Source organism: Aethalodelphis obliquidens, unplaced genomic scaffold (genome assembly GCF_003676395.1).
Source record: "Aethalodelphis obliquidens isolate GAN/ISIS:26980383/991018 unplaced genomic scaffold, ASM367639v1 scaffold71, whole genome shotgun sequence".
In the NCBI taxonomy this organism is placed as follows: domain Eukaryota; kingdom Metazoa; phylum Chordata; class Mammalia; order Artiodactyla; family Delphinidae; genus Aethalodelphis; species Aethalodelphis obliquidens.
This window is the reverse complement of record NW_020838015.1, coordinates 7694044-7721635: the sequence shown is the minus strand read 5'-3', so window position 1 is coordinate 7721635 and position 27592 is coordinate 7694044. Positions and strand designations below refer to the sequence as shown.

The 27592-nt window shown below is 39.0% G+C and overlaps 1 long non-coding RNA gene across 3 annotated transcripts in view; it reads left to right on the top strand.

Annotated features, from left to right (window-relative positions):
- The window catches only part of LOC113611848 (uncharacterized), a 116703-nt gene that overhangs the window by 51039 nt on the left and 38072 nt on the right, over positions 1 to 27592 (top strand). For all 3 annotated transcript variants that reach the window (XR_003429631.1, XR_003429632.1, XR_003429633.1), the window contains exon 2: positions 22302 to 22387. This is a non-coding gene — a long non-coding RNA (uncharacterized LOC113611848). The remainder of the gene's footprint in view (positions 1 to 22301; positions 22388 to 27592) is intronic.

Here is a 27592-nt window from a genome sequence, read left to right as displayed (position 1 = left end):
AGCCTGCGCGTCTGGAGCCTGTGCTCCGCAACAGGAGAGGCCGCGACAGTGAGAGGCCTGCACGCCGCAAGGAAGAGTGGCCCCCGCTCGCTGCAACTAGGGAAAGATCTCGGACAGAAACGAAGACCCAACACAGCCAAAAAAATAATAATAATAAATAAATAAATAAATAAAAATTTAAAAAAATCAACAGGGTATAAATTGGGAAATAGAGGGGAAGGAAATGATACTACAAAATGCCAAATATTTATGTACTGGATGCTCACAAGTGACTTTTCACGTATTTATTTTTGCATCCCTCCAGCAGGAACATAGTCATCAGCACTGAGAAGCCCTTTATTGAAGTATAGGAATGAGTGTTTTTTGATCTTAATTGGAAACAGAGTTTTGTCTGCCTCAGTGAAAGGAGAAACTGAAGAAACACAGCAGCCATTGTTCCTGCTAATTTGATGTTATGATTCAATACAGGGCTGGAAAACTATGCCCCTTGGGGCAAATCCAACTTTTGGGGAGAAAAACACCTTTTTATCTACCCTCTTAGGTTCAGTGCTCAGAGACCTGCAAATTAAACTGACAAAAGAGAGATTAGCAAGAAAAAAAGACAGGTGTTTATTTGCATAGGTACTCAACAGTTTGCAGAAAAATGTGACTCAAGGCGGTGGTTAGAGTTTGGAGCTTATATATCTTCTCAATAGGAGATGGGGAGGGACAGGGGGTACTTCTGGGAGGACAAATGACTTTTTAGAGAGGGATTGGGGACAGAGAAAGGGTACTAATGGAAACGCAAATGACTTTTTGGAAGGATAAATGGGTCCTTAGGAACATAGATGGGAGTTATGATAGTTTATGGTAATGTCTGTTTGAGTGTGATGTCAACTCCTCCTCTCCTGGAGAAGAGAAGATGGGATTTGCTCCTGGGGAGAGATTTGTGACAATTGAGTTCTTGTGGGAGGCTCTGCTTTTAGGCTGATAAGGAATTTCTGGAACTCAAATGCTTCAGCTCAAAATAATTCTTAATGCCAGGGTGACATCCTGGTCCCTTTCATGGCCCACTGCCTGCTTTTATAAATAAAGTTTTACTGGAATACAGTCATGCCCATTTGTTTATACGTCTATGCCTATTTTTGCCATAAAAGTAACAGAGATCTTATGGTTCATAAAGCCTAAAATATTTACTGTCTGGCTCTTTTCAGGAGAAGTTTACTGATCCCTGATTTAGATATATACATATGTTTGTATATTCCACAGTTTGTCCCTGAAGATAAAATAAATCTCATACAGATAAAAACCATGTACACAGGAATGTATTGTGTGGCCTGGCTGTTGTTAATAAGCTTCAGTTTAATACATGATGATGATTATCCTTTTGAGCTCCTACTATGTGCCAGGCCCCATGCTTGAAGTACACACTTTACCTCTGCTCTCCGAGGGCTTTTCTAGCAGAACAAGAGGCCGGAGGGCCTGTAATCTGAGGCAGCCTGTGGAAATGTTAGAACAGAGAAGAGCCAATCAAGGGAAGAGCAGACATAGTCAAGGGACGGACTCTGTAAGGGTCATCAGGGAAGGATTGTGGAGGAGGAATGATTTAAATGATGTATGGAGGGAACTGATAGTACATAGACAGGTAAGGATGGGAGAAAAGACCATTCCACACAGGGGGAACACCATTCATTCACTCATTTATTTAACAAATATTTATAGTACACCAAGCAAAATTTCCATTTTCACAGAACTTATAGTATTTTGAAGCAAAAAAAAAAAAAAAAAAAAAGCCCTAGTAGGAGAATGCAAGGTGTTTTAGGGACCTATTGCATTGTCTTCTGTGACTACAGAGTATGGTGCAGGGGATGGGATATTGGGAAGCCATCTTGTCTGGAAAAATAAACAGTGATCAGATCATGGGAGGCCTTTAATGCGAAACTGAGAACTGCATTTTGTTTTGCATTTTGTTTTGTATTGTTTTGCTTGTTTCTGGTTTGGCAATAGGGAATCACTGGAGGTTTTGAAGATGATCTATGTGCTTTATGTTAATTGACTGATGTGCTTTTGTAGATAAAACTCTCTGGCTAAATATAAGACAGAGTAGGAAGAACTGGGCACAGGGAAAGAAGCCACTTCAGAGGCAAGAGTTAAAAAGGATCTGAAGTAGGATACAGGTGGTTGCAACAGACAGGGAGCAGGAAGGAAACGATTGCAGAGATAGAATTATTGTAATTAGTAAACTGACAGAACATAGAGCTGTTCAGATGTTTTAAGCCAGAGAGAGAAGTTATTGCTATTAGAGAGATTGGAAGTACGGGAGGGGGAGGTTGAGGTGTGGGTTATTATAGATTACTTACCTGCTTCCCTCTGCCAAAGGACAATCTAGAACTTCACAGTTCCAAGATGTGAGCTTCATCTGGATAAGTCTGCTAAACTAATTATTTTTAAAAAATCATTCAAACTAGCTGTTTCCAGCTCTGATTTTGAGACTTCCCCTCTAAAAAATAATAATTTGAAGCACATTCACAATATCTTTAACAGTTTGAAACCTATATTTTTTCCATTTTAATTTAAAACAAAAATATCAGCTATCCAACACTTTCAGGAATGGGATACATTAGCAAATAAAAATTGTAGCACTCAATTCTTCAGACGTGGCAAATTAATGTCAGATTGACTGTGAATTTTATTTTTCATACCGATATTTTGGCTTTCTCTAGAGAGAGCCTCTGTAATTTTTACAATGACAGTTTCCATGCTGAATGAGTTAATCATGGCATTGTCCTTTGCATGTCTGCGAAAGAAGAGGCTGTAAAGACCTGGGAGTAAAGAATCAGTCTCAATACAGGGAGCAAGAGTTGCTTAAAGGGAGGAATCAGAAAGACATGGGCTGACTCCTGACTGTCACTTGCTAGTTGTGTTAGGCTCTATACAGCTAGCTTGACAGGTTAGTTAGTCTCTTGATGCCTCTGTCTCCTCGTTTTAAGATGGAAATAAAAATATCTATTTCAGATGGTTGCCATGAGAGTTAAATAATCAAATGCAGGTATGAAGTAGCCAGTGTGGGGCCTGACCTTGGTCAACGCCAGCTATGGTTATATTTCTATTGGACGTTCTCAGCCCTTGGTCCATGAGCAGGGCTACTATTTTCACAGGCTTGTACTCTGTGTGCCTCTGCTCAGTCAACCCAAAGGATTCCTGTTTTTGTTTTCTGCACACCATCAACGTAGTGAAGCAGAAGCTTGGTGTGAAAACAGGAAATTCCTTTTAGAGATGTTACCCTTTGTATTCTGATTTTCTCTTTTAAGGATACGGTGTTAGCCCTTCTGTCTCTTTTGGGGAAATTGTTTACGTACGGGAAAGAGAGATTTGTTTCTTGACAGGTTTGATTTTTTACTTCCCAGTAGGGTTCTGTTCCCACATTTCCAAGTACTAGAGCTAATCACTCTTACTTAAGCTCAGGTATTCAGAAGGTGTATTTGAGGCTAGTGTTAGGATGGGATTTCTGATGATTGATGTTTTATAAACGTCTGTGGTGAGTTTCTATGTCTTCCCTATGGATATTTTAACAATTTGAATATGACCATCCCTTCCCACTATCACTTTATACCTTGGAAGTTTGGGGTTAACCTTCTGAGTATTTATATCACCAGGTGATATAAAAAGCCATGCTTTCTACATTCCACAAAAACATTGGTATATTATTTAGGATGCTCCAGAGAAGCAGAACCAATAGGATAGATAGATAGATAGATAGATAGATAGATAGATAGATAGATAATTATAGGAATTGGCTCATGCAGTTATGGAAGCTGAGAAGTTACCTGATCTGCTGCCTGCAAGCTGGAGAACCAGGAAACCTGGTGGTATACCAGTCTGAGTCCGAAGGCCTGAGAACCAGAAGCACTAACGTCCAAGGGCAGGAGAAGATGGATGTCTCAGTTTAAGCAGAGAGAGTGAACTTTCCCTTCCTCCCCCTCTTTGTTCCACTCAGACCTTCAATGGATTGGATGCTGCCCACCTGCATTGGTGAGGGGAATCTTCTTTACTCAGTCTACTGATTCAAATGCCAATCTCTTCCAGAAACACTCTCACAGACACATCCAGAAATAATGCTTTGCCAGATATCCGGGCATCCCTTAGTTCAGTCAAGTTGACACATAAAACTAACAATCACAATTGGCCACCTATCGAAGGACTTTCCACTTTCAGTTGTGTGTTTTGTGAGGAAAAAAATGCCTTAAATCAAGTTGCCAATAGCCAGTATTATAGAAAATAAGGCCTTTCCTCATCCCCTCACCACTTCCATGAGCACAAGTAAAGTGGTGGTAAAATAGGTAAGAAAAGTACCTGTTTTGTTAGGTTGTTTTCAAATGCACTCCCTTCTAGTTTCTTGAGTCCTTTCAGCTTGGTTTCCATTGGATTTGGGAATTTGTGAGGAAACATGCTGGGGTTTTTGCTCTGGGCAGGTACTTGTACTCTTGGCCTTATGATAGGAGAAGTGTGGGAGGGCAGATCAAGGGCTGTGGCCCTGAAACTCATGTCATTGAAAGCTGGATAACTGATCCAAGCCAACGACTTAGAAGAAAAAAGACTCTGAATGCTAGAATTATGTCTTCAGTTAAAATCGATCATCTTTCCATAATTGGAGAAATAATTGACATAAACAGTCATATATGTGTCAGTTGACTGTCAAAGCAAAATTGTTTCCTCCTCATCACGCTTTCAGAGAACTGGCAAATTCTACCATTCTGGAGAGTATTTATCTTTGTGATAAAGAGATAAAAAGAGATGTGTCTCTACAAAATGTAAAATCGATAGCTAGTGGGAAGCAGCCGCATAGCACAGGGAGATCAGCTCGGTGCTTTGTGACCACCTAGAGGGGTGGGATAGGGAGGGTGGGAGGGAGATGCAAGAGGGAGGAGATATGGGGATATATGTATACGTATAGCTGATTCACTTTGTTATACAGCAGAAACTAACACAACATTGTAAAGCAGTTATACTTCAATAAAGATGTTAAAAAAAAAGAGAGATGTGTCTAGAACAAGATCTAGGAGGGTTTTCCTGTCTTATGCTTACTTTGAATTCAGAGGACAATGTGTTTAAGGATGATCAGCTGTGAGGGGGAAGTTATAAACTTTGCTCCCTGCCCATCTCTGTTTCTGTACCGTTTTGAGCATGCTCTTCTCTAGGGGTTCTTGGTACATTTAGGGGCAGAACGTGACTCTGTTCATTCTCATTTGTATTAATTAAGGCATGTTCACCTTTTATACAGTTCTCATAACTGAGTTTTAAGTCCGACATTAGCTGATCTATTGTTGTAATTGTATGTATTAACTTTCCCTTCCAACTTAATTTCATATGCATATTTTTCTCTCTCATATGTATTCTTTGAGGATAGCATCTCTAAAAACTCCTTATATTCCCTGGTACCTTTGTGTGAATTAACTCAGCAAAATACTTCAGTTCATTTGTTTAAGTGTATGACCATAGCTTTCCTCTTTCTCAGTGAGAAATAATTCTTTTCTCATCTCTTTCATTTTTTTAAAGATTTTTTTTTCATGTGGACCATTTTTAAAGTCTTTATTGAATTTGTTACAATATTGCTTCTGTTTTATGTCTTGGTGTTTGGCTGTGAGGCATGTGGGATCCTAGCTCCCCGACCAGGGATCGAACCCACACCCCCTGCACTGGAAGGTGAAGTCTTAACCACTTGGACCGCCAGGGAAGTCCCTCATCTCTTTCATTTAATATCAAACTTTCTTATTCATCTCTGTGTTATGTAAGGGCCTAATCAATGACCCACAAAAGATTACTCATGGGAGTGAAGAAATTGACCTTGTCAAAGGTGCCTTTAAGTAGAGAAAATGTGACAGCTTCCTCACAGGCAGTCATAGTTTGGACGTATTGGTTTTTGTTCCCTGAGATCTAGTTTTCTTGTTTTGTTTTTAAATTTGAGTTTTTTACAGTTTGTAAACAACCATCTCAGCTCCTGCATACACAACACATATGTACGAACACAACACACACCAGCTTATTTGGTTAATGAAATTAAGCAACTGGATGGTTAGGTTTTTCAGAGTTGAGTCAGTTGTCTGACACTTAGGGAGAAAAAAGCTTTGATGGGATCAGTTTGTTGCTCAAAGCCAGGCATGAGGGAGCAGGTTCCACAAGTCCACAGCAGCTATCCCAACTCTTGCTGATACATGTCACAGATTTCAGCAGAAGAAAAACCTTTACTCAAGGATGCTGTGATAATGCCTCAAACAACTGTGGAATGATGGTTCTGCAAACCAGAAATGGATATGTTCTTCTTGTAGTCATTTATTGCTCTCACAGAAACAATATGTTCAATGGTTATTTGAGTAAATAAGTCCTTACTTGTAGAGACAAGATGAAGCAGTCTCTCAAAAGAAGTATTTTCAAAAATCAAAAAGGTCAACACTGGGACTTCCCTGGTGGCGCAGTGGTTAAGAATCCGCCTGCCAATGCAGGGGACACGGGTTCAAGCCCTGGTCCGGGAAGATTCCACATGCTTAGCTGGAGCAGCTAAGCCCACACGCCACAACTAATGAGCCTGTGCTCAAGAGCCCGCGAGCCACAACTACTGCAGCCCACGCGCCTGGAGCGAGTGTTCCGCAACAAGAGAAGCCCCGGCAGTGAGAAGCCCACACACCACAACGAAGAGTAGCCCCCTCGCCTCAACTAGAGAAAGCCCGCGTGCAGCAACGAAGACCCAATGCAGCCAAAAATAAATAAAATTTTTTAAAGTTATTTAAAAAAGAAAGTCAACACTTGTAATAAAAAAGAACTATGCTAAAATCCACTGCACAGATTTTTGTAGATATTTGATTGAATATTGATATCTTGGACCACTAAATATAGAGAACAACCATTAGCAATGTTACTGATTGAGATCATATTTCTATTTTTATTATTAATTAAAAATAGTATATGTATTTGGTTGCGCCGGGTCTTAGTTGCGGCACGTAGGCTCCTTAGTTGTGGCTTGAGGGCTCCTTAGTTGCGACAGGCTGTCTCCTTAGTTGTGGCATGCAAACCCTTAGTGGCGGCATGCATGTGAGATCTAGTTCCCTGACCAGGGATCAAACCCGGGCCCCCTGCATTGGGAGCACAGAGTCTTAACCACTGCGCCGACAGGGAAGTCCCAGGACCTTATGTTTCAATGAAGGGCATCAACATGAAAAGATACTGTCACTATATGATAGAAGTAACTGGGTACTATGGGGTCCAGTAGAGCATCAGCCCTACAGAAGTGGGAGATGATTCAGGAAGCCTTCTAAAGGTGATATTGAGTCTTCTTTTTCATTTCCAGAGTTTTGTTTTGTTTTTTTTTTTTTGTACGCGGGCCTCTCACTGTTGTGGCCCTTCCCGTTGGCGGAGCACAGGCTCCGGACGTGCAGGCTCAGCGGCCATGGCTCATGGGCCCAGCCGCTCCGCGGCACGTGGGATCCTCCCGGACCAGGGCACGAACCCGCGCCCCCTGCATCGGCAGGCGGACTCCCAAACACTGCACCACCAGGGAAGCCCTCCAGAGTTTTTTAAAAAATTGAAGTACAGTTAATTTACAGTGTTGTGTTAGTTTCAAGTGTACAGCAAAATGATTCAGTTACACATATATATTCTTTTCCATTATAGGTTATAACAAGATATTGAATATAGTTCCCTGTGCTATACAGTAGGCCCTTGTTGTTTACCTATTTTAAATATAGTAGTGTATATCTGTTAATCCAAAACTCCCAATTTATCCCTCCCCCACCTTTCCCCTTTGGTCACCATAAGTTTGTTTTCTATGTCTGTGAGTCTATTTCTGTTTTATATATAAGTTCATTTGTATCATTTTTTTTAGATTCCATGCATAAGTGGTATATGATATTTGTCTTTCTCTGTCTGACTTACTTCACTTAGTATGATAAATCTCTAGGTCCATCCATGTTGCTGTAAGTGGCATTATTTCATTCTTTTTTATGTTTGAGTAATATTCCATTGTGTATATATACATGACATCTTCTTTATCCATTCATCTGTCGATGGAGACATCGAGTCTTGAAAGATGAGAAGAAGTTAGCCAGATGGAGAAGGGGAAGTCACTGTAGACAAATAAACATTATTGCCTTTGTTGTGGTGGTGAGTAAGAATGAAAAATTCCATCAGAGTTGGGTGCTTGCATACACACTCAATTATAAATGGTACCTCTAGAGAGTTGAAAAAGGCTTTTGAATTTTCACATCTAGAGATCCTTAGGAGCTAAATGTTTTTAAAAATTTGATAGTAAAAACTTACTTTATGCAACTATCTTTCCTGTACATGAGCAAAAAAATCAATGTATTTTATATATTCTATAACTTACTCCTATAGAACTATGAAGTTTATGTTTCTATTTCAACTAAATAGCGATTTACAGGACACTTATGTGGAAAGCATTAATATTGCAGGACTGCTCCATAGAGTTGGGCAGACTGTACACTGCACACCTCCAGAGGGCGCATCTACATAGAGCAGGATGCATAGCCTGCACAACTATTATATGGAGGCCCTACTTTGGGACAAAATGATAAATAAGAATCCTGAACTCAGATTTATATTATAAGAGGAAGAATAGGACAAATGCCAAAAATGACTCTTTTCTCTTTATAAATCTTCAAAGGGCAATGAGGTCACAGTTAATTGAGGCTTCTTGGGAGAAGATAAACAGGTAGTATTCTAGTGGAGATGAGTTGGTAGGGAAAGAAATAAGGAAAGGAGTAGGGAGAGCAGCATGAACCAAGAAGGGTGTGAGAAAAGCCTGAACAAATTGATTGATGAGCATGTGGTCCCTTTAGGATGTAAGACAGATTAAGGAACGTTCAGTAGAGGGATATTTGGCTGGAAAAGGTCCATATTATAGAGGAACTCGAAGTCCTGGCAGTGATGTTGACACAAATTTGGTGAAGGAGATCAAGCAAACATTGCAAACCGCTGACCCCATGGTGTAGCACTTGTATGATTATACACTGCCTAACCCTAAGGGTACTGTTTATGTTGTGTTCTACATGAATGGTGCCTATAGGGTTTTGCAGTACATAGCCTACACAACCATACACAATGGCTCTGACCCATAGGCTCTATTCAGGCACTGACCCATAGGCTCTATTCAGCTGTTTGGCCCCTACACCAATGGCTTGCATACATATTTTTTCAATTATGTAATTAGTTGCCAATATTTAAAATATGTCATGTAATAATATGGATATCAGTGTATTACTGTACACAGGTAGTGTATTCCATCCTTAGATTCAGCCATTTCTCCAGGGAACCCGAGTTCCTTTTATTAGAGAGTAATATTTAAAAGCCAAGATCTGGGCACTGGGAGTGCTCATTGGTACTGAGATGTCATTGCTTCTAGACCCTCTCAGCAGACAGAGAAAGGAAATATATGTATGTATACTAACTCCTGTATACACAAATATCTATAATTCTGTATCAATCTATCTATAAATATCTATCTACCTACCTTCCCACTTACCTACCTACCTGTATTCATACTGATATTTCTGATTCTAATCTAGCACCCCAGCACCTCTGGGTTTATTCTAGCTTATCCCACTTGCTTATTTGTAAGTTCTTTCTCTGACAGGGAGAAATCTGGGTCCTATTGCCACAATTTGCTTACTTATTTGTTCAACAATAAAAATGTAAAGTAGTTTTAGAATTGTTGCTGTGAGAAACAAAATTATCAACTAGAATACAGTGTTTATGTAAAGTTCTTTTTGTATTTAGCCTTAGATTGTTCAGTGAAAACACTGTTTTCATAAGTTAATCAGAAATGCTTGAATAAATAGATAAATGGGGAAGGAGAGACAAGTCTTGCTTACAAAAGAATTCCAAATAATATAGGTGGATACTCCCTCCGAGGGTGGGCTAGACTTAGTGGCTCATATCCAAAGTAAAGTAGGGAAAAGGAAAAATAGTAACCCTACAGTGGAGAGACATGGCAAACACTACATTAACCAAGTGATGTGAAGGTTGGCATCATCAGTAATAAGTGAAGTTGATAATATATACCAACTGATATGATGTGATAAGAAAGACACTTCACCTCTATGGTATTCTTCCCCAAAACTAATAATACCAGTATAATCCTGAGAAAAACATCAGACAAACTCAGACTGAGGGACATTTTACTGGATATAAGGCCAGTATTCCTCAAGAGTATGAAGGTCATGGAAAACAAGGAAAGACTGAGAAACTGTCAAAGACCAGAAGAGACTGGGGAGACATAAATAAATGCAATGTATCCTGGATTGGATCCTGGAACAGAAAAGAGAATGTTAATAGAAAAACTGGTGACATCCAAATAAAGTCTACAGTTTGGTTAATAGTAATGTACTAATGTTGGTTTCTTAGTTGACAAATGTACCATGAAAATGAGAGATGTTGACAATAGAGAAAACTGAATAAGGAACTCTGTACTATCTTTGTAACTTTTCTGTAAATCTAAAATTATTCAAAAATAGGCCTATTTTTTAAAAAATTAATGAGGTTGGCTTTTTTTCTCTCACAGCCTTCAGTGAAGTCATGTCATGCATTTGTAATATACTGAAATTCATTTGTCACATGTTTCATTCCATCCTGGGATGCCCTGATATCTTGGTTGACATTTTTTACTTGCATAAAGTTTACTTTTTGTTTTGTAAAATTCTATGGGTTTTTACAAATGCATAGAATCATGGATCCACCACTCTAGTACCATACTGAAGAGTCAGTCCCATAACAGAAAAATTTTCCTGTGCAAACCACTTGTAGTTAACTTGTCTTCTACCCCAACCTCTGGCAACTACTGATCTTTTTGCCATCCCTATAGTTTTACCTTTTGCAGAATGACATATAGATAGAATCATACAATACATAGCCTTTTGTATATGGCTTTTTTCACTTATAAAAATACATTTATGATTCATCCACATTGTTGCATGAATCAAGTATGTTCTTTTTATTGCCAACTAGTATTCCATTGCATAGATATAACATAGTTTTTTTTTTGTTTTTCTTTTGTTTTCTTTGACAGTTGTGGTTGTTTCCAGTTTGGAGTGATTATGAATAAAATTACTCTGAACATTAGCATACAGGTTTTTTGGTGTGAGTATAGTCTTTCAGTTCACCTGGGTAAATACTTAAGAGCAGAATTGCCAGATCATGTGATAAGTCTATTATATGAGTTTACGTTTATAAGAAACTGCCAAATTTTCTTCCGAAGTGGCTGTACCACTTTGCATTTCCACCAACAATAAATGAGATTCCTGTTACTCTGTCTTTGACAATATTTGGTATTGTTGTCAGAGGGACCCTAACCCCACCCTTAAGTTCAATAATTCACTATAAGAACTCACAGAACTCAAAAAAACCTGTTAAGCTCATAGTTATGGTTTATTACAGTGACAGGATACAGATTAAAATCAGCAAAGGGAAGAGGTGCATAGGACAGGGTCCAGGAGAGTTCCAAGTGAGAAGCTTCCAACTGTCCTCTCCCAGAAGAGTCATGGACAAAGCTAACTCCTCTCAGCAATGATGTGTAACAATACACACAGATTATTATCAACCAGGGAAGCTCACCTGAGCCTTGGTGTCCAGAGATTTTATTGGGACTCAGTCACATAGACACAGATGACTGCCTGTGTGGCCAATCTTAGTTTCCAGCTCCTCCAGAGGGGAGCTGATACCACATGACCCAAAGCCCCACCGTAAATCACATTGTTAGAGTATCTGGTGTGGTCCAAGGCTGCCCCCCCACCAAGTAAAACAAAGACACTCATCAGGTGGGACTACTAAGGACTTAAACATTACCTCCCTAGAGCCATGGACACAAGCCAGACTTTTGTTTGGGTAAGGTTAATTCTTAACTATGCAAATAAGAACTTAATATTTTCTAATCCATTATCTGAGTTTACATGAAAAAAAAAACAGAAGCTTTTTCTGTAAACAAAAATAGTTAACTTTTCACTAAAAAGCCATAGTACTGTGGTGAGTGTGTTTGCGTGTGTGTGTATGTGTGTGTGTGTGTGTGTGTGTGTGTGTGTGTGTAGAAAGAAAGAGTAGTGACAAGGAGGGAGGAAGAGGTAAGGAGAGACTGAGATTATAGTAATAATATATTTAGGAAACTTTCTCAGATTGTATTACTGTCATTTATATGTTTGGTTTTCTTCTTCATTTTAGTTGCTAGGAGGTATGAGATGAAGTTACAAAGTCTTTTGTCTATTGTTTCCTCTTTTACAAACTTCTGATATCAATACTGTTGAGGTTTTAGTTAGATTGTAAATTTGTGTTTTACTTTATTTCATTGCATCTTTTATTATTTTAAGGTTGATAGGACACAAGCATCCTGGACAAATTTTTCAAATGTCATTGTTAGGTCATTGTCAGATTTCAAGCACAAGATGCGAAACCAACACTTGTATTTGTCTTGCCTTTTTCCAAAATCCTAGTGAAACATCCAAATAGATATTTTTAAAAATATTCATCCATAAAAGCTCTGAAAAAAGAAGGATATCATCAGTGGACCAGAACTTTTAAGTAATTTTTGGAAGATGGAAAGTGGAAAGGTTCCTAATTGATGAGAAAACCGAAAGAGGACAGCTGCCTGGAGAGGGCCCCCTTCTTCCCCAGAGACCCAAAGACATACCAAACTCTGAGTTCACAAGCACAGAGAGGAAGAATGGTCATAATTATAGTAAGGAGGTACTCTAGTGAAGATATAACTTGTATGTTTAGTGCCTCCAAGTCCATAACAGCACCTTCTGCATACAAGATGGTGCCCCTTCTTGGCAAATGAATTACAAAATGGCATGTCTTCCTCATGGGTTTGCCCACACCAAGACACAGAGTTTTGAAAGGCGAATATAACTGATTTCAGTCCTATTCACTGCCTCAGTGGGATGTCTCTGTTCAGGGAAAAACCTCTACAGCCTTAGCTGGTTGCCCTGTTTGTTTTTTTGTGTTTTTTTTTTTTCTGTTTTGTTGTGTCTGCAAGATAGGTACGTGAGAGTTCCTCTGTCTTTCCTAGGGAAGGTGGTTCTTCAAGTGCTACGTGGAAAGGTTCCTCTAAGGTAGCACAAACAGCATTGTATGTTTTTCACATCTGGGCCCTCTTCAGAGGTTCTCAAATCTAATATTCACTTCCAGTTCTGTCTGAGATGGAGTAGCCCCATTCCTACCACATCCTATCTCTTACAACTTAAAAAAAAAAACAAAACCCTGGAAATAGCACACAAACAAGCATAAGAAGAATCTGAAATGTGGAAAGAAGATGGTAGATGGTCCAGGGACCTCAGGACTTGAGGAACAACATGGTAGTGAGTTTCCTTGGCTTCCTTATTGCCTCTACATTCTGGACAATGGCTGCAGAAGCCTCCAATCTGGAACTTCCAACAGGCACAGAGCAAAAAAAAAAAAAGAAAAAAAAAGAAAAGGAACAAAAAGCTCCAAGAAAAGCCTAGTTTCCCTAGCCAAAGGAACAGGAAAATGGTGGCCTTCCAGAACAGAAAATCTTTTTGATAATACACACCCTACTCCAGGGGGGCCAAACAGGGAACTGATCTTCCACCCAACCCCCCTCCTTGGCCCTATGGAAACAGGCAGTGGCATTCCAATGTCCCTACCCGGTGGTATTAGGGGGCCGAGCAGATTACATTATGTAGGACCTTTTAGATGATGGTAAAGACTTGGAGTTTTACTCTGAGAAACCAGTTGATGGTTTTGAGCAGGGAGTGACATGATCTGACTTAGTTTTAACAGGATCTGCCTGGGGAGTTGAGGATAGACAGGGAAGGGGCAGAAACAGGCTGTATTTTCTTTGTTGAACTGCAAGACAACTCAGCAAAGTTGTCAGGGCATGTTTTATCACGGCATTTTTTGGTTAAGACAACTGAGACTCAGAGAGGTAAAGTAGCATGTTCAAGGTCACACAGCTAGTATAGGACAGAGCTGCATCTAGCACCCGGACCTTCAAACTTCTGTGAAAGGAGTAGCTAAATTTACAGAATGCAATATCACTTCAGGAAGATTTTTAAAGAATCCCTACTAAAATGCTGCCAAGTATTTGTGAAAATTGCATCAGAAAGGGGGAAGGGGGGAAAGCAGAGATTAAAAAAAAAAGGGTGGAAGGATGCTAAATGTAGGCCTGCACTGTCTCCCTTCCACCATTAGATGGCAATTTTCTATTTGTTACGGAGGAAATGGCGCCACAGTTTCCTGGGCAGTTGACAGAAATGAAAGAATTACGAAATGAAACTAATGAATAAGTGGATCGAGGCTTTGAAAAAAACAAAATTCAATTGATCCAGTACATGTGTGGGGTGGTAAGAGAGCGGGATCCGGGATTTAAGAGCAGTGGTAGAATGAACAAAATAATTTAACAATCACTGCTGACAGCACAAATTAGAACATTGATTTTCCAACAGCAGGTTGTAAAGAAGAGCAGTTCCTAAAATCAATTCAGTGAGGGGCAACTAACAATCTTTTAATTCAAAAGAACAAAATAGAAAACGTTGGAATGCATTGCAAATAGTAAGATCAGAATTAATTTGTGACTCTTGTCTGGTTTTATAATAATAAATACATATGTATTGAGCCATAATGCAAAATGTATTAAAAAAATTTTATCATGAGTACGGTCAAAAGAAGTTTAGAAGACTCTGGGCTAGATGAAATGTAAATGAGCAGGATTGCACCTACTTGAAACACATGATTTTGTGGAGGTGTTTATCTTGGTTTTAAACTTCCTTTTTTCTCTCCTCCCCACCCACATCCAGTCTCAGGGCCTGTTATGGGCTGAATTTGTGTCCCTCCCACCAAATTCACACGTTGAAGCCCTAACCCCCAGTACCTCGGAATGTGACTGTATTTGGAGATAGGGCCTTTACGAAGGTGATTAAATTAGAATGAGGCCATTGGGGTGGGCCCTGATCCAATCTGACTGGTGTCAAAGGAAAATTTGAATACAAAAAGAGACACCAGGCACGTGCATGCACAGAGGAGAGAACGTGTGAGGACACAGGGAGAAGTAGGCCATCTACAAGCCAAGGAGAGAGGCCTCAGGAGACACCAAACCTACCAACATCTTGATCTTGGACTTCTAGCTTCCAGAACTGTGAGAATATTAATTTCTGTTGTTGAATCACCCAGTTTGTGGTATTTTGTTATGGTAGCCCTAGCAAACTAATACAGAGTTAGAGTGTGATATTTTGTTTCTGAGGCCTGGGACAAGAAAAGACCTGGGCTAACTGAATGTCCTGCTGCTTTCCAAATGAGAGTTTCTGGATTCAATTCAGTTCTTCGCAGAGGAAAGCGCATAAGCTCTTATGCCAAATGTACCTGCATTCTCCATCATTTTAATAAAGGTGTAATTTTGGCTCAGTTAACCTCTCCAAGATGAAATTTCTTTGTATATAAAATTGCACTAATAATACTTTTCCTGCAATGTTGATGTAAAGATTAAATGATATACAATTGGCTCCCCATATCCACAGGTTCCACATCTGCAGATTCAACCAACTCTGGATCAGAAATATTTGGGAAAAAAATTCCAGAAAGTTCCAAAAAGCAAAACTTGAATTTGCTGCATGCCAGCAACTATTTACGTAGCATTTATATTGTATTAGGTATTATAAGTAATCTAGAGATGATTTAAAGTATACGGGAAGATGTGCATAGGTTATATGCAAATATCCTGCCATGACATTTTATATAAGGGACTTGAGAATCCATGGATTTTGGTGTCCACAGGGGGTCCTGGAGCCAATCCCCTGTGGATACCAAGGGACAGCTGTAATTATCTAGAATTCCTAGCAGTTAATAAATCATTGTAGTTTTTCCTGCTGTCGTCATTGTAGTTGCTTGTTAGTGTTATGTATTCATTTTGTGGCTGTTCCAATTTCTCTTTCCTTGAAAGTATGTTGTCTTCTGGAACATTCACTAAAATGGTTAAGAGGTAGAAAGTGGGCATGAGAGAAGTTGAAAAGACCAAAATTATTTGATCCAATGTAAAAAGGTTTGACTCGGGTAGAGGAGTTGTTGCCACATGCCACATGTTTGACTAGGGGAGAGGAGTGGTTGCCACCGTGTGATGCAGCACTAGTTCAGGAGATTAAGAGGTTAATTAGTAAATGGATCAGAGATTTTAATAATAATAAAAATAATAGACAAAAACATGAATGAATTTCTTTTTAAAAATTTTGGGGTAATTGTGGATTCATATACAGTTGTAAGAAATAATACAGAGAGATCCTGTGTAGCCTTTAGCAGTTTTCCCCAGTGATAACATCTTGCAAAACTATAGTACAAACAGGCAGATTCATAGAGACAGAAAGTAGAATAGAAGTTGCCAGGGGCTGAGAGGGGAAATGGGGAGTTATTATTTAATGGTTATAGAGTTTTTGTTTTGAGTGATGGAAAAGTTTTGGAAATAGATAGCAGTGATGGTTATATCACACTGTGAATGTGCTTAATGCTACTAAATTATGCTGTTAAAAATGGTCAGAATGGCAAACTTCATGCTATCACAATAATAAAAATTTATCACAGTAATAAAAAGAAACCTTGTTATGGACTGAATGTTCTCTCCCAAAATTCGTATGTTGAAGCCCTAACCCCTAATGTGATAATATTTGGAGGTAGGGCCTTTGTGAGTTAATTAGGTTTAGATGAGGTCATGAGAGTGGGGCCCCCATGATGGTATTAGTACCCTTATAAGAAGAGGAAGAGACACCAGAGTTCTCTCTCTTGGCCATGTCAGGATACAGCAAGAAGGTAGCCATTTGCAAGCCAGGAAGAGGGCCCTTACAATAAACTGAATCTGTCAGGACCTTGATTTTAGATTTCATAGCCTTCAGAACTGTGAGAAATAAATGTCTGTTGCTTAAACCACCAGTCTATGGTATTTTGTTATGGAGGCCTGAGCAGACTAACACACCTACAGTACAATATCACAACCAGGATACAGTCAAGATACAGAACACTTGTATCACCACAGGGATCCCTCATGTTGTCTTTTATAGTCACACTCTCCTCCCTTATCCCTGACCTATGGCCACTACTAATCTGGTCTCCATTTCTATAATTTTATAATTTCAAGAATGTTGTATAGATAAAGCCATGTAGTATGTGACCTTTTGGGATTGGCTTTTTTCTCTCAGCCTAATTCCCTTGAGATCCATCCAAACTGTTGCTGTATCGATAGTTTGTTCCTTTTTATTGCTAAGTGGTGTTCCATTGGTATGGACGTATCACAGTTTGTTTAACCAGTCCCCCACTGAAGGACATTTGGGTTATTTCCAGTTTTAGATTATTATTAATAAAGCTTATATGAACATTTGTATACAGATATTTGTATGAACATAAGTGTTCATTTCTTTGGGATATATGCCAAATAGTGCAATTTCTGGGTTGTATGGTAAGCCATGTTTAGTTTTCTAAGAAGGTGCTGCCCTCTTTATCAGAGTGGCTGTACCATTTTCCATTCCCACTAGCCATGTATGAGTGATCCAGTTTCTCCACATCTTTGCAAACATTAGGTGTTTGTACTATTGTTTTTTATTATAGCTATTCTGGTATTCAAATGTTGAACCAGCCTTTCACACTTAGAATAAATCCCACTTGGTTATGGTGTATAATTACTTTTATATATTGCTGGATTAGATTTGCTAATATTTTATTGAGGACTTTTTGTGTTTAAGTTCATGAGAGATATTCTACAGTTTTTCTTTTTCTTTTCTTTTTCTTGTTACTGTCTTTGGTTTTGGTATCTGGGTAATATTAGCATCATAAAATGAGTTGGAGAGTTTTCCCATCTGCTATTTTCTGGAAAAGATTGTGTAAAATTGGTGTTAATTCTTCTGTAAATGTTTGGTAGAATTCCCAGTGAAACCATTCAGGAGCTTTTTAATTACAAATTCATTTTTTTCAGTGCTTATAGGACTATTTAGGTTGCCTGTTTTATTGAGGTTGAGTATGGTAGTTTATGGATTTGGAGGAACTGGTCCCCTTCTAAGTTTTCAAATTTATGAGCATACAGTTCATAGTATTCCTTTATTATCCTTTTAATGCCTTCAGGATCTGAAATGATATCCGATGTTTTATTTCTTGTATTGATGATATGTGTCTTCTCTCTTTTTTCCTCTTTGTCACTCTTGCTAAAGTTTATCAGTTTTTATCAATTTCTTAAGAAGAACTTTCTGTTTCATTGATTTTCTGTCTTATGTACCTGTTTTTAATTTCATTGATTTCTGCTCATATCTTTATTTTTCCCTTCCTCTGGGTTTATTTTGTTCTTCTATTTCTAATTTCTTGCTTTTACCCATTCTGATGTTCTTCTTTCCGTTTTGAAGTTCCAAGCCTTCTTCTCTTATCATCTCTGCTATTTAGAGAAACTTCTTTAGCCATTCTCTAAAGGTAGGTTTGCTAGTAACAAATTTTCTTAGTTTCCTTTGACCAAGAATGCCTTTACTTCCTCTTAATTCCTGAATGATATTTTCACTTGATATAGAATTCACAATTGACAGATCTTTTCTTTCACTACTTGAAAAATATTGTGCTATTTCCTGCTGGCCTCCATGGTTTCCTTTGAGAAATACCCTGTGATTCAAATTGGTATTCCACTATAAGTAATGCATTATTTCTCTCTGGCTGCTTTCATGATTTCTTTTTTTTTCCTTTTTGGTTTTCAAAACTTTTCAGAAGTTTTGTGTCTTGACATGAATTTTGTTAGGTTTATCCCTGTCTGAGTTTCACTCAGTTTCTTGAGTCTTCTTGAATTCACCACATTTGGGAAGTTTTCAGCCATTATTTCCTCAAAAATATTTTCAGTTCCATTCTCTCTCTCTCTTTTCTGCTATCCCATGATACAAATGTTAGATCTTTTGTTATTACTCCATTAGTCTCTGAGACTGTTCATTTTTTTCTCTTGTTGTTCAGATTGGGAAAATTCTATTGATGTGTCCTCAAATTCACAGATTTTTGCTTCTGTCATCTCCACTCTTTTTATTATTGTATTTTTCAGTTCTGTAATCTCTATTTGGTTTTCTTATATAACTTGTATTTCTTTGCTGATATTTTCTATATTTTTTCATTTGTTTGAAGAGAATTTGTAATTGCCTGTTGAAGCATTTTTATGACGGTTGCTTTAAAATTCTTGTCAGATCATTCCATCATCTGATTCATTTCCATGTTGGTGTCTATTGATGGTCTTTTCTCATTCATGTTGTGATTTTCCGGTTCTTGGTATGATGAGTGACTTTTTAATTGTATCCTGAAAACTTTGGATACTATATCAGTAGACTCTGGATCCTATTAATTCTTTTTTTTTTTTTTAAACAGTCAGTCCCCTGGTTGAGTTGTAGCAGGAGGGCTGAGTGGTGTATATGTTCAGCTTCCTTCTGGTGCTCGATGATACTACCCCAGCAAAAGTAGGCAGTGACTCCACTGCCATATTTTAGATATGTGGGCTGGAAGTTCAGCTCCCCCCTTGGCTCCATGGACACCTTCCCAGTGAAAATAGGGCACTGACTCATGACATCTCATTGCCTCCTAGTGTGGATGTAAGCTCAGCTCCCCGCTGGTTCCCACTGACATTAGTGAGGGGTAAAGCCAAGGGTTGACTCACTACTTTTTTGCTACAGGGTAGGGGCAGTAGCTTGGCTTTGTGCTGAGCCCCTCAAACATACAGGGAGAGGAAGGGGAAAGTGGAATGCCAACAAACCTCACCTCTCACCACCTCCTTCTGCCTTGTTGATGCCTGGTAGGGATGGAGGTTCATCTCCTGACTGGGTCCCACTGATACTAGGGGAGGGAGAAAGCAAAGTTTGGGTTAGCTCACCTCTCGCCACCTCATTCAGCCTCATCATTAATGTTGGGTGGTACTGGAGGCCCACCTCTCCACTGGGACCTGCTGATGGGAGCAGACGGGAGAGAAAAGGAACGCCTGCTAGCCCTGTTTCACACCAACTTATTCAATCTTGTTGCTACTGGGTTGCTGTGGAGATTCAGCTTCCTACTGGACCATGCTGACACAAGAAGCAGGAGAATAGTGGATGGTGTAGCACTGACTAGACCTGATTAGCACCACCTTGTCCAGTGTCATTGATGCCAGATGGGGGTGGATACTTAGTTCCCCACCGCTGGGCCCTGCTAACACTTGGGATGGGGGGAGATCAGAGTACTGACTAGTTTCATTTCTCACTGCCTCGTTAAGTCCCCCTACTACCCAGTGTGGGTGGAGGCTCAGCTCACTGCTGGATCTGCCGATACTACCCTATGGGGGGGGAATCAGAGCACTGCCTGCTTCCTTGCACAGGGATAGAAGCTCAGCGCTCTGCTCAGCCCCATCAGTACCCCTGCAGGGAAATTAGAACACCACCTGCTTCTTCCAGTGGGGCTTGGAAGATCCCACATAAGGAGACGTGCTTTTTTTCTGTTGGTTGGTTGGAGTAGTGCCGGTGTTGCCAAAAGAGTTTTCTGTTGTTTTGCCATCCTTTTTCTGGTCCCTCAACTAGGGGTATCCAGCTTTTCTTGAAGCTTTTTCTTTTATCTGTACCTGTTGGCAATTCTTGGTTTGAGGTTTCTACCGGGCCCTGTCTGGGATATAAGGGAGGCAGTAAGGAAACCCAGGGATCTCCCCTGCGTTGTCATGTTTCAGGTGCCTGGGAAGTTTGACTTCTTTCCACCTTTCAGAGTCTTCCTAAGCTTGTTTGTTGTGTTATAGCCAGGGTTTCTTAGTTGTAAAGGGAAAGCCCTGGGAGGAATGAAGCACTCCATCTTGGCCCAAACCAGAAGTTCCTTGTATTTCTTTTTAATATGGGAGTAGAGAAAGCTTTTCGAACTGACTCAACATTTAGAATCAATCAATAAAAGATTAATACATTTTCTTACATTAAAAACACATAATCATAATCAAATGTAAACCTGGAGAAAATATTTGACATGTATATGACAGACAAAAGATTAATTTCCCTAATAAATAAAGAGATCTTAACAATGAAGACAAAAAAGTCTAAAATCTTGATAGAAAAAATTGTCAAATGGCAGGGTTTGCAGAGAAATGCAAATGAACATTTGAAAAGATGCTTACTTTCACTCATAATAATAGGAATGCCAATTAAAACTACACTGTTACCATTTTACCAAAATCACATTGGCTAAAATCCTCAAGTTTGACAGAACACACTGTTGACAGGCCTGTGAAGAAACAAGTACTCTCATACGTTGCTGGTGGGAGTGCAACATGGTACAATTCCCAAGGAAGGGAATTTGGTTTATCTAACAAAATTACACTTACCCCTTGACTTAGCAATCTCACTGCTAGGAATTTACCTGGTAGGTATGCTTCTATAATTATGAAATAATAAATGCACAAGGTTATTTATTGTGGCATTATGTTTAATAATGAAGACTGGAACTCTGAAATGTCCACCAATAAAGGACCTATTGAATAAACAAAGGTATAGCCTCATAATGAAGTATTATACAATTGTATAAAAAGAATGAGAAGTTGACTGTGTACTGATATGGAGGTTATTTTGCTAAAAAGATGTGCAGAGCATTTATATAGTGTTTTATCTTTTGTATATAAAAGAAAGGAAGTAAGAATATGTGTATATGTTTGCTCTCCCCTCCCCCCAAATACCAGAAACTAATAGAAACAGTTACCTGTAGAGAGCTTGGGAAGGGGCTGAAGAGGAGAGAATAGGAATTGGAGAGAGATTTCCCTGAGTATGCCTTTTTATATAGCTTGACTTTTGAAATATATAAATGTTTAACTTCCAAAAAATGCAATGAAATAAAAAAGAAGACAAAGCAAAGCCTAAAATTGGAAAGAAACGAATAAACCTGACTCTATATCAAAGGTAACAGAATTGCTCAGAGACAAGAATTATTTCAAATAATTTATGAACATAGTATTTCAACTGTACTGAAGTCAAAAAGAAGTGAAAAGAATCTTAAATGTTACTTTGTAGTTTTATTGTTAGTGGTAGCATTGGTATTGAAATTTTGAAACTCATGTAGGTGTATGTTTTGTATTATAGATAAAGCAAATAAGTAATTATGTTAATTATATATAGAACTAAAATCTTCAGTATAATAGGAAATAAATACATGTATAAAATAACTTTTGAAAAAGCCTTATAATGTTAAATTTGAATGGAAAATATCAGTATGATCTCATGATTAATATATATCATATATATCAAGCATGATATCATGATTAATATATATATAATATATGTTATTATATATATAAAAATATAAAACGTATATATATTTTTCAGGACCAGCGACATAATTTGTGTGACCCAGTGCAAAACGAAAATGTGGGGCTATTTGTTCAAAAACCAGGAATAAAGTGCCATTAAAGGTAAAACATAAAGGCTTTTCCTTTCTTCTACAGTCTCTCACTCACTCAGCTTGTCATGGTGTTTTTTATTTGCCATTTAATGGTGTTCTAAGTAAAGAAAAATTAAAAATTTAAATTATTAGCATGAATTTTACCCTTAGTCTTTATATTGTACAATGTCAGTTTTAAAAGCAAATGTAAGAGCATTTGACTTGCATGTGGAATAGCTGAAACGTCACAATTTGTATTTTGTGACTTATCCTGGAGACTGTCTTGAGCTGGCCGGAAGAGACTATAACACAAACCAGATTTAGGAAATGCGAAGGAGGAAGAAAAGGTATCCCTTTGCATGGGATACTTAGGAGGCAAGTACAGATGCTCCCAGGCCCCCAGGGGCCTTGCCCTGTGACAATGGGGCATGACTAATGTGATATGATGTACACCCCGGGCCAGGGGCAGGGAAGTCAAGCCAGCCATTTCCCCTTCCTATGGGCCTGCTGCTCCAACTCAACAGCTAATGGGAGACCTCCAAGCATATTGGAACTTTAGTGCTGGGATACACTAGTGATCTGGATTGGTGGTGGGGAAGAGGCTATCCTTGCTTGGTCACCTGCTAAATGTGATGTGGCACTGCTAACCTGGGGTGGGAACACCACCACCATGCCTTGTCCCAAGATGTTGTGGGGCAAATGCACCCAACCCTGACCTTCCCTACACTCATACCCAGGCTCCCATTCGGGACAGAGGGCAGCCAACAGTGGTTGCTAGGAAGGGTTGGAGATGGGGAGGCTGGGCAGGGCCCAGGGCACCAGGAGGCACAGGAGCAGCCCCTGGGAACCTGTCCTGGGGACCCAAGCATGAACTGAGGCTCCAAGCCCCTGGCGCATGCTCCATTATCACATTGGACTCTACTGACCAAATACAAATATAAAGATAAAATTGCAATTAATTTCAAGACAGTGATTACAGAGTATTAAATTCCAAGCACACGGCCCTTCTGGGCACAAGTGCCTGTGTGACTGTCCTGGTAGCTTGCCCATGAAGCTGGCCCATCTATTTCATAGCGCTGTTCACTTCTCTGGTCTAGAAGCAATGACATGCCAATAGCAATAAGCTTACATTGAAACCAGATCTTGGTTTCTAAATTCCCTAATAGAAGGAAACAGTGCTTCTTGGAGAAATGGCTTATTTCTGGCTTGGTACAGACAATATATAAGGTGAGGCTGGGGCTTCTTATGCCAGAAATTAAGAAAGCACCAAAAGACCAATGGGAACAGTTAAGCATCAAGAGGAATAATGAATGCCTTTGCTTATGATGATTGAATAAATTAAAACCATGAGTACCATGAGTCCATCATGACACTCAAATGAGAGAAGAAACTCATTAGTGATTGGTGATGACTATTATACAAACACTTTATTCTGAAAATTGGCAACCAAAGGAAAGAGTTAAGCGTTTACCCCAACTTTTAAGGAAAAACTCGTTTGTCTCCTTTTGATTCTTCTTTATAGAAGAATGCCAGCTAACAGTTGCAAATGAATTCTTACAGTAGCATCATTTTGGCATCTTCCAAGAATATAATCCATTCAGGCAAGGATCATTAAGGAATGCTAAAACAATTGGGTGACATTGATGGAGGCCGTATACTTATGTGGTATCTAAGTATCACCCCTCAAGTTCCTTTTTAATTACAAAGAGAAAAACTTAGCTTGGTTGTCATGACCTTAACCCTGTGATCACAGTTAACACCACTTACAGTGAGGTAGACTGAGGCTATGTGGTGTAATATGATGTGATGCAATATGAAGACCACAGTGTCACCTAGGTAGCATTCTTGCCAAAAATGTTTAACCTGAATCTAATCAAGCCTCTAGACCTAACATCCAGTTTATAGCCTAGTTTACTAGGTTGCCATAACACAGTACCACAAACTGAGTGGCTTCAACAACAGAAATTTATTATCTCACAGTTCTGGAGACTGGACATATGAGATTAAGGTGTGGGTAGGGTTGGTTCCTTCTGAGGGCTGTGAGGATCTGTTCCATGCCACTCTCCTAGCTTCTGATGGTTTGTTGGCAATCTTTCATCTTCCTTGATGTGTAGAAGCATCACCTTGATCTCTGCCTTCATGTTCACATGGTGTTGTCCCTGTGTGCACATCTATCTCCACATTTTTCCTTTTATAAGGACACCAGTCATTTTGGATTAGGGACCCACCCTACTCCAGTATGACCTCATCCTAACTAATTACGTCTACAACGACACTATTTCCAAATAAGGTCATATTCTAAAGCACTGGGGGTTAGGGCCTTATAGAGGAGGAAAAATAAATTTCCCTCTACCTTTCTAGGTTCTTGGCTGAGACCTCCCTGTAATAAAAAGACAGATGAACAGGAGAAAAACAAACAGAAGTTTAAGAACATGTATACTGCCTATTTACATGGGAGAGACCCAGGAAAGCTGAGTAATCCCCCCAAGTGGCTCAAGCCACCACCTTAAATACCATCTCCAGCTAAAGACAAAGACAGATGGGAGGACAGGGGAGGCAGTTATGGTAGGCTACCAGGAAAAGCACAAGGAAAATGAAGTAAAAAAGGGTATGGTTGTTATGAATATTTGAGTCCGTGCCTTCTCCACTGATAAGAGTTTCCAGAGATTTAGTCATCATCTCTTCCTGGTACAGAGAGGGAGACACCCTTACAAATGGAGACCTCCCTTATAAATGTAAATGTCCCTTACAAAGAGTAACTTCTACTTGGTTTTCAGAGCTTTTCCTATGTCTGCACTTTCTTAAAAAATAATCAACCAAAAATAATCCTTATGCCAAAGAGGCAGATTTTAAGGTGACAAATTCTGCACACCTTCAGCTTCAACATATGATTTCAGGGGACAGACACAATTCAACTCATAACAACAGGAAATCTAGGAGAGAGAAGAACAAGTTAAATATCACCACAAAGAAATAATCAGACAAATCCAGAATGTGAGACTTCCTATAAAGTCTCTTCAGAAAGATAATGTCATTTATAAAAAGAAGTAGGGGGACTATTCCAAAAAGACTAAAGAAACCAAATGTATGAATTGTGATTGGATCCTGGTTTAAAAAAGAAACTGCTATAAGACATTATGATGGAAATTGGGGTGATTTGACTATGGTCTGGGTATTCTAAGAGTTAAATGATATTATGGAATTACTGTTAATTTTCTTAGGGGTGCTCATTCTGTGATAGCTATACATGAGAATGAACTTATATTAGGATATGCAGGCTAAAGTGTTTGGGGTGAAGTGTCATGATGTCTCCAATTTACTTTTATTTTTATACTGCAGTCTTTTAGGAATTTTATCATTTTATTTAATTTTTATTTTATATTGGAGTATAGTTGATTTACAATATTGTGTTCGCTTCAGGTGAACAGCAAAGTGATTCAGTTATACATATATCCATTCTTTTTCAGATTCTTTTCCCATATAGGTTATTACAGTAGAATTCCCAGTGCTATACAGTAGGTCCTTGTTGATTATCTATTTTATATATAGTAGTGTGTGTATGTTAATGTCAAACTCCTAATTTATCCCTCTCCCACCCCTTTCCACTTTGGTAACCATAAGTTTGTTTTCTATGTCTGTGAGTCTGTTTCTGTTTTGTAAATAAGTTGATTTGTATCATTTTCTTAGACTCCACATATAAGTGATATCATATGATATTTGTCTTTGTCTGACTTTCTTCACTTAAAATGATACTCTCTAGGTCCATCCATGTTGCTGCAAATGGCATTATTTCATTCTTTTTTATGGATGAGTAGTATTCCATTGTGTGTGTGTGTGTATATATATATATATATATATATACCACATCTTCTTTATCCATCCTCTCTTGATGGACATTTAGGTTGCTTCCATGTCTTGGCTATTATAAATAGTGCTGCTATGAATATTGGGGTGTATGTATCTTTTCGAATTAGTGTTTTTGTCTTTTCTGGGTATATACCCAGGAGTGGGATTGCTGGGTCACATGGTAGTTCTATTTTTAATTTTTTAAGGAACCTCCATACTGTTCTCCGTAGTGGCTGTATCAATTTACATTCCCACCAACAGTGCAAGAGGGTTCCCTTTTCTCCACACCCTCTCCAGCATTTATTGTTTGTAGACTTTTTGATGATGGCCATTCTGTCTGGTGTGAGGTGATACCTCATTGTAGTTTTTTTTTTGTGTGTGTGTGTGTGTGTGTGTGTGTGGTACTCAGGCCTCTCACTGTTGTGGCCTCTCCCTTTGCGGAGCACAGGCTCCAGTGCGCAGGCCCAGTGGCCATGGCTCACAGGCCCAGCCACTCCGCGGCATGTGGGATCTTCCCGGACCAGGGCATGAACCTGTGTCCCCTGCATCGGCAGGCGGACTCTCAACCACTGTGCCACCAGGGAAGCCCCCTCATTGTACTTTTGATTTGCATTTCTCTAATAATTAGTGATGTTGAGCATCTTTTCATGTGCTTGTTGGCCATCTGTATATCTTCTTTGGAGAAATGTCTGTTTAGGTCTTCTGCCCATTTTTGGATTGGGTTGTTTGGTTTTTTTTGATATTGAGCTGCATGAGCTGTTTGTATATTTTGGAGATTAATCCTTTGTTGGTTGCTTCATTTGCAAATATTTTCTCCCATTCTGTGTGTTGTCTTTTTGTTTTTTATTTATTTTTAAAAATTTTTATTGGAGTATAGTTGCTTTACAATGTTGTGTTAGTTTCTACTGTACAGCAAAGTGAATCAGCTATATGTATACATATATCCCCTCTTTTTTGGATTTCCTTCCCATTTAGATCACCACAGAGCACTGAGTAGAGTTCCCTGTGCTCTATAGTAGGTTCTCATTAGTTATCTATTTTATACATAGTATCAGTAGTGTATATATGTCAATCCCAATCTCCCAATTCATCCCACACCCCCCTTTCCCCCTTGACACCCATATGTTTATTCTCTACGTCAGTGTCTCTATTTCTGCTTTGTAAATAAGATCGTCTATACCATTTTTTTCAGATTCCACATATATGCATTAATACATGATATTTGTTTTTCTCTTTCTGACTTACTTCACTCTGTATGACAGTCTCTAGGTCCATCCACATCTCTACAAATGACCCAATTTCGTTCCTTTTTGTGGCTAATATTCCATTGTATATATGTACCACATCTTCTTTATCCATTCGTCTGTCGATGGACATTTAGGTTGCTTCC